The following is an 8,377-nucleotide window of genomic DNA, read 5'->3' on the forward strand; positions in this document are numbered from 1 at the left end:
CATATGATAAAAATGGCAGTTTACTTCTGTGGTCTTCTCCCAAAATCCCATAGCTTCAGTCTAATTATGAGAAAAAACTTAGACAAATCTCTGTAGAGATGCTACAAACTGCCTGACCAGTAATCCTCAGAACTGTCAAAGTCATTAAAAACAAGAAAATATTTTAGAAAGTGTCATAGCTAAGAAGAACCTAAGGACACATAATAACTGATTGTAATGTGGTATATTTAATGGGATCTTGGGACAGAAAAAGGGCATTAGGTAAAACTAAGAAATCTGAACAAATCGTGGACTTTAATAATAATGTAACAATATTGGTTCATAAATTTTAACAAATACAACATACTAATGTAAGATATTATTAATCGAAGAAACAGTATGGGGTATATGAAACTGCACTATCTTCTCAATTTTTCTATAAATCTAAAACTGTTCTGAAAAATAAAGTTTATTATTTAAAACTGTTCTAAAAAATAAAGTATTATTTTTTTAAAATTTTAGTTATTCTAATAAAAGCATATAATTTACACATTACACCATACTTTCTGTTTAGTTAAAATAGTTTTAGGAGGCTAACATCTGTTAATCTTAAAAAATTTATACTGCCGACAGGTTTAATTCAACTTAACCAAAGTGGAATAAGCAATTGACTTAATTTAATTTATGCTAGGCTCTGAATAGCGTGTGGATTTTTAAACTTAACCAGGAAAAATTTTACTTTAAATTCAATACTGTATATTTCTTTCATTTGTTTTATTTAACCTCATGACCAGTAGCATACAGAAGCTATATAACTTTTTAATGAGATATTTTATATGGAAGGAAGGTGGAATTTTTATCCCCTGCATAAATAGTTTATTCCAAAATTAATCTATAATAAAATTAAAACATCTGAAGTTCTATAAAGCTATACATTAAAATAAGACTCTCCAACCTTGTAATTTTCTAGCACCTTTTATCTGTGCATCAAGCATTTCACAACCACCTTATGGTGCATTTATATTGACATTGCCTAAACGAGAGAAGCAGATGAGTCAAATGACTTACACCAGATTCCCCATGAGTCAGAGGTAAAACTGTTCCATTGAGTCATTTCCTGCCAGTCCTAAAGTAATTGTCAGGATAATTATTTAAATATAAACCTATGAAATTATAGTAAGAAAGTAAAATAGCCGTTTTCCTACTAGTTTTCAACAGTAGGTTGTTTGAGACCAAATTTGGGGGGATTCAAATACCTAAAGACACTGCTAATGGGCTAGCCAGTTAACCCAGTTGGTTAGAGCGCAGCCTTACACCACCAGGGTCACGGGTTTGGATCCCCATACCAGCCAGCCACTCAAAAATAAAAATAAAAATAAAGACTGCTAAAATGCAATGCAAAAATATAGTTCTTGCATTAAGGAAAAAATACCATCTGTTGTATCTATTGCAATCTTAGGGACAAATATTAATAACCTAAGCCACTTACAGTTTAAGTCATATCAAGATCCTTTCTGTTTTTGTGCCTAAACAGGAAATATATTAGACAAATAAGTAGCTTTCAATTAATTCTCTCATTACTATCTCCTAGAAGTAGAAGGAATAGCTTCTGAGATAACCACCTTATAAGTAATTTAACAAATAATATTGTGGCAGAAAACATAATTATGAAATTATTAAATGCCATAAGCCAAGAATATCTGACCACAGTTTTTAACTGCTCTTTCCTTTAGTGATGAAGTTTTTTTATGAGAAACACATACCAGAAATAAAGCATCAATATTTTGTATACAATTCTAAATTTTTATAAAAATTAATTCTCACATATATCCAAAAATAGGTTGGGCCTAGATAAGCTTGTTTTCAATTTATAAAGTACAAGATTGTACCAGTAAGAGACTGTTTTTCAGGCAACCCATTTAAAGGAGCGTGGTTTTTAAAATGAACAGTAAGTAGAAAAATACGTAATCTAAAGCACACCGGGAAAATATACATTAGCACAGTGATTCAATAATTCTGGAAATGCTTGACATTGTCACAGGAATCTCTAATCTTGTTGGTGGAGGCCTTGAGGGCAATAAGAATTGTGTCAAGCAAGCAAACATCAGATTCTAATCAACTTCCTATTTGCCTGGCTTCAGTACTTGTTAATAAAAAATGAAAACACTATTTCTATTAATTTGTACATGTTCTGTTAGTATAAATTTATAGTGACAGAATTAATAAAACCTTGGGGACCTTGCCCTAAGGGTTCATGTAGTTTAGTATAAGGTAAGACCTTGTTGAACCCAGCAAAGTAGGATTAACTACAAGAAATATCCAAAAGCCCTCATTAGAAAGGTGTCATACTGTGAACCCATAGCATGTACCCTGAGGAGAATAACTTATCTTATTTTTTCACTATAACACCCTTCACAGGAAGGATCCTAATAGGGGACTTATGGGTTGCACCATGTACCTTCCTTCATGATTGCCTTATAAATAATTTCCTTTAGTGGAGTCTAAAGCAGACCTGCATCATCAAGTAAAGTTCAATTTCAGTAAATACCTGTTTAACTTAAGCTTCTGTTTCATGAACCAATTCCCATAACCAAACGAATGACCCATTAGTAGTAAGGCAGGTGATACGTTTCAACGAATTGTACTGAATGGAACAGTCCATATACAAATTTTGTTCCCAAACACCATTATATCCAACATGATTATTCTACAATTAATTCTTTATGCTGGAACTGTGTTTATATGCTGGGACCTTGATTGGCTGCAGAACAGGGGATTATGACAGAGAAATGAGACAATGATGGATAGACCCACTGGCAACTCTAAAAAGGTGTAAAACTCAAATGTAGGTAGGAAAAGGAGCTAGGCTAAGGAATATGTTATTGCTAAAAAGGTGCAAGAAGATGCAGAGATAAAAGGAGGGCTGGCCAGTTAGTTCAGTCGGTTAGCGCGTGGTGCCGATAATAGCAAAGTACAGATTTCAATCCCAGTGGCCAGCCACTTAAAAAAAATAGTAATAATCCAACATTTGTAAGAATAGCTGGCCAGTTGGCTCAGTTAGAGCACAGTGTTATAACACCAAGGTCAAAGGGTTCGGAACCCCATACAGGCCGGCTACCAAAAAAAAAAAAAAAGAAGAAGAAGAAGGGGTATTATGGGTGGGACTGGACTTAAATCCTAATTTGACATTCTCCCACATGACAAGATTAAAACAATAACAAAGAATTCCCTAACATAAAAGTCATTCTCCTCACTGACGGACAACTCCAAGAACACACTTGCTTTATTATTTTAAGTTGCCATCTACACTTTATAACAATCAGTTTTCTTTTACACATTATTTAAAATAAACCAAGCAATTTTAACATTGTATTAAGGTTGTTCAAATGGGAGTTTAATTATACTGAATTTTTCCATTTTGTGAATCAATTTATAGCAAACGGCCAGTGAGGAGAAATGACTCCTTTATAAATAACTAAATTTGACTTTTAGGGGCTTAGTCAAATGTCTGCTTAGATTAAATGAAATGTATCAAAAATCAGTATGAGAATATGTCTGGAAAAGTACCCGAAACACAGTGGTTACCTCCAGGAACTGGTTGTCTAGGAGATACGGGCAGGAGAGAGACATTTCACTACATACCATTTTGTATCTTTTGGTAAACTATATGATTTATCTATTCAAAGAAGGAAATACAACTTTTAAAAATTAAATTAACAAATTTCACATGAAATATGAAGACTAACAACAAAATGATCTATTGAGAAAACCCTATTCTTAAAATGGTGTAATGCACAGCAAATGCCATCCTATCCGTCAGGTTAATGAGCTGTGCTGTCCTGCAATCAGAAAGAATGTACCCCATCAAGTATCTTTTGGAGTCAAAGAACAGTACTCCAAAAACCCATATCAACAATTCTACTTCATTGTGTGTCATAATTCATTACTTAACATACTCTTTGGGGCAAAAAATAGGCATGGTTCCAAAATTAAAACTTTCAGCTCTTATGGATTAAAAGGGTAAGTTAGAAAACCCAGGGAAAATAATGTTGAGTTTCTTTTCCTTAGTCTTAGAAGATTTACTGATCCCAGGGCTGACAGAGACACAAAATCAAACTTTGTAAAAAGATGTATAGATAATAGACCTATAAATTATTCAGCATAGCCTTTTTTTTTTTTTCTTTTTGGAAGCTGGCTGATATGGAGATGTGAACCTTTGACCTTGGGTTAGTGACACCACATCAATGTAGCCTATTTTAAATCCTACATTAAAAATATTTCCAACTGACTGTATTGTTGCTACCGATGGAGATTAAAATGACTGAATCCACTCGTGACAACAAAGAAAATATCTTGGAACTACTTCTCTTTAAGGCTGGGATCATCATGAAAATTTGAGAAAGACATAAAACTGCAGGCAACAGGGGAGGTATATAAGAGGTCGGAGAGTATAATGACAATAGTATTTTCCTAGACCCACTTCTCTGACCCTACCTCTAGCTCCATACTAATACAGCTGTCTTTCCTTCCTTCCTTCCTTCCAACAAGACATTATCCCAGGCAGTGGGAGTTCTAGGAGCTATCTCCTGGATAGGTATACATATAACCAAACAAATAGCATAAAGCTAATAAATGGTAAATGACATAGACAAAGAGCTAAGGACATATAAATAGGTGTAGATGATTGTATTCTGACCTCGCCACATTCTAGTGCCATGAGTTCCGTTGTCGCTACAGCAACATCCTGATCTACTGCAAATCTACAAAAAGTCTGGATTAAGGGCTGTGGTAGGGGAAAGGGAATTTAATAAATAATCTAGTATATAAATGGGAAAACACAACTCTGCTTCACCTTGGGATTTAATGACAAATTTTCTTTCTGCTAAAATCGTTTGTTAATTTATTATTACAATTTTTAAAAGCATTTAACTCTTTAAATGATGGATGGCGGGGTTGGCCAGTTAGCTCAGTTGGTTAGAGCACAGCCTTGTAACACCAAGGTCACAGGTTTGGATCCCCATACAGGCCAGCCACCACAAAAAAAAGATGGATGGCAGTGCTTTAAATACATTATATACATTGGCGGGGGGCGGGGACTGGCCCGTAAGGGGATCAGAACACTTGACCTTGGTGTTACCAGTACCATGCTCTCTCAAGTGAGCTAACAGGCCAGCCCCTAAATATTTGAAAGCAATTCATAATATAAAACTTCTATTTTTCTTTGGAATGCATTTGAGGATGAGTGGAGATAAAGGTTTACCTTCCTTATTACATTTTGCTTCAGCTAATATTAAAATTAATTTTAATCTATTATGATAATAACGAGCTTTCAGCAGAGTAAATTGGATGAGGGAAAATGCTAACTAAAATTTTGCCAGTTAGTCCATAGGGAAAGTAATCCAAATTCCAACGTACATGCAAGGCATTTAAATCCAAGAAAATAATATCCTATTATTTTCGTACTAAAGTACTCTTTAAATTGTTTTCCCAAACCTTTAATACTTTCCCTCCATCTACTCTAATGCCAGCTGGCTATGGCTTCTTTCAGCTGCTTCCAACAGATTTAGATCAAGATTAGATTAGATACAACAAGACCTAGTGATGGCATAAACAACCTCCCTCAGCTAAACTGACCTGAAACAGTAAGGCAAAACAAAGTAAAAAATCTTAGAAACTGAGCTTGTGAGATTCACAGAGGAAAGTTAAACAGTGTACCCATAGAGGCATTCACTTACCAGTATTTATATGAGCATCTACTGTGGACCAGGCATAGGGTTTTTCTAGGATTGTTTATGTATGTTTAAATGTACAGCGAGTAGTCCCAAATCTGACCACATTTAAATTTGTGATAATGATAGTTAAAACTAGGAATATCAGAAGGGGCTTATAAGCCTTATTATTTTACTTAAAATAACAATGACAACCATTAACATTTATTATTAATAATATAATGTTAAGTATTTACTGTTTGTCAGAAACTGAGCTAATCTCTGAGCTGATCACTAATAAGACTGGCATTATATTATCTAAACCTCTCTCATCTAAACAACTTCATGAAGAAAGTACTATTTTCAACCATTTTCATATGGGGAAACCAAGAAAAGAACACAAGGTAAGTGTCGTGGCTGACTTAAAAGCCCGTGCACTTATCCTCTGTGCTATACTAACTTTGGGGATTTTAGTGATGAGGTGGAAACGATTAGTGTTATTTATGTGACTATGAAGTGATACACATTGGTATCTTACTGGCAACTACTCATATAAATTATTTCAATTTAAGCCAATTTCATTCGCCAACTTCTACCTTTCAGGTGAACCACATTCCAGTTAGGTATACAGTTTTGGCTGTAGAACTAATAGCTAATATTAACTGAGTCTTTAGTGTGTTCCACGTGCTAGTCTAATTCATGAGGTAGATGCTATTTTTGTAATTCCTGCTATATAGCCCTGAGTGCTAAAGTTATACTGCTAGTGAGCTCCAGAGCCAGGATTTAAACACAGCAGGTTGGCTCAGGGGACTGACCACTTCTCTGTACAGCCCTTCAACTAAAAAAGAATAATGAGGCAGTAACAATGATGAATCTCATGGCTTGAGAAGTGAGGGTCAAAGCAAAGTGCCTTAGAGGATCCAAGAGTTCCGTTACTTTTACAGCATTACCTTTCCCCCTTTGCTGCTAACCCTATGGAGGAGCTAAATTTTATGTCACAATTAGGCATTAAAAGTAAGAGGAATGGCCCTGAAGTTATTCAAGTGGCCTAGAGACCCGCAATATCAGCTCACACTTCAGATTTGGTCATTAGTGCCACCTACTCCCTAATGGAACAGCTGGTAAGGTTCACGGAGAACTTGCTATTTACTGTTTTGTTTTGTTTTGTTTTCTTCAGAGGAAATGAATTTCTTCTCTAATTGTCCATTAGTGACAGAATGCCCGCTCCTCCTGTCACTGTCTTACTGACTCCATAACCTTGAACTGGTTTGATATGTTATGCTTATTCAACTTTGAAATGTCATATTAATGCTTGAGTGAAAGGTGAAAGGAACACTATAAATACAAAATAATAATTATACTTACATTCAGAACTATAAACATAACTAGGAATTTTAATGAGGTGACATAAATTAACATTTATTTAGTGCTTTCAATTTTCACAATCTTATTTACAAACAATTGCAATATCATTTCCATTCTTGATTTGCAGAAAAAGAGTTTGGCAAGGTGGCTTGCTTAAAGTTACATAGCATATTAGTAGTAGGGATTCCTATCCTGGACTACTGTTTATCTAAATTCAAAGTTCTTACACCATTGACAGACTAATAACAATAGCAAAAGAATAAAGAATATTGAGCACTTACCATGTACCAGACACTGCTAATCACCTAGGAATACTCCAATTCACACAACAATGCTGTGAGGTAGTTATTATTACTCTCATTTTACAGATGGGAAAATGGACTCTCAGAGAGGTTAAATCATTTGCCCAAGATTGCATTAAGTGGCACAGAATCAGGATCCAAACCCTGATCCCTCTGACTTCATAGCATTTCTACTAGGACTTCATTTCCATCTAAACCCTGGAGATTGGGAGTACACATGTAAAATATTTCTCTTACCTAAAACATAAAACAAATGATGGCAATGTGCCATGTACAAAGAAAACAAGGGTACTACAAGTTTTTGTTTCTATCATTAGTTCTCAATTACTTATGTTCTGAAAGTAATATATTTATACTATTTATATTAATACATTTATATCATTTAGATTAATATAATATTTTACTCAGTAATAATACTGAGTAAGGGCATTAAATTGTGGTTCACCTGGTTTACTGTAATACTTCTCTCCATGAACAGTGTTTACTAACAACAATGCTACATAACAATAATTAAAAAACCAGGTAATTGCATGGAATGTTGGTTTTAGGTTATAAAAAGATACTACAAAAATAGAAATGATACTTGCATGTACACAAACACAGATATACACACATAGACACACATACAAAAATGCATGTTTGTTATTCAGATATAAGAATATAGGCCATGCCTGCAAATATTCTGCATATCAGAACATGACTGCTTTTCCAATTGAGTAACATCTGGTTAAAAGTAGATGCATTTATATGAATTTATACTTATCCAGAATGAGGTTTTTAAAAATTTGCAGCACCTAGAATTATGGTGGGAGAAAGTACAATAGAATTGAACATGTGACATAATTCTTTTCTTAAAGCTGACTTAGGGCAGTTAAGAAATAAATGAGACTATTAGGATCAAGACATTTTTAAGAGTAAAAACAAGCTTTTTACATAAAACATTCTATTCACTAATAAAGATTTATGCTTTTATCATATCGCATCCTTTCTTCCAAATTTTTTTATTTGAGGCAAAGATCAAGG

Source organism: Cynocephalus volans, chromosome 2 (assembly GCF_027409185.1).
Source record: "Cynocephalus volans isolate mCynVol1 chromosome 2, mCynVol1.pri, whole genome shotgun sequence".
Classification (NCBI taxonomy): Eukaryota; Metazoa; Chordata; class Mammalia; order Dermoptera; family Cynocephalidae; genus Cynocephalus; species Cynocephalus volans.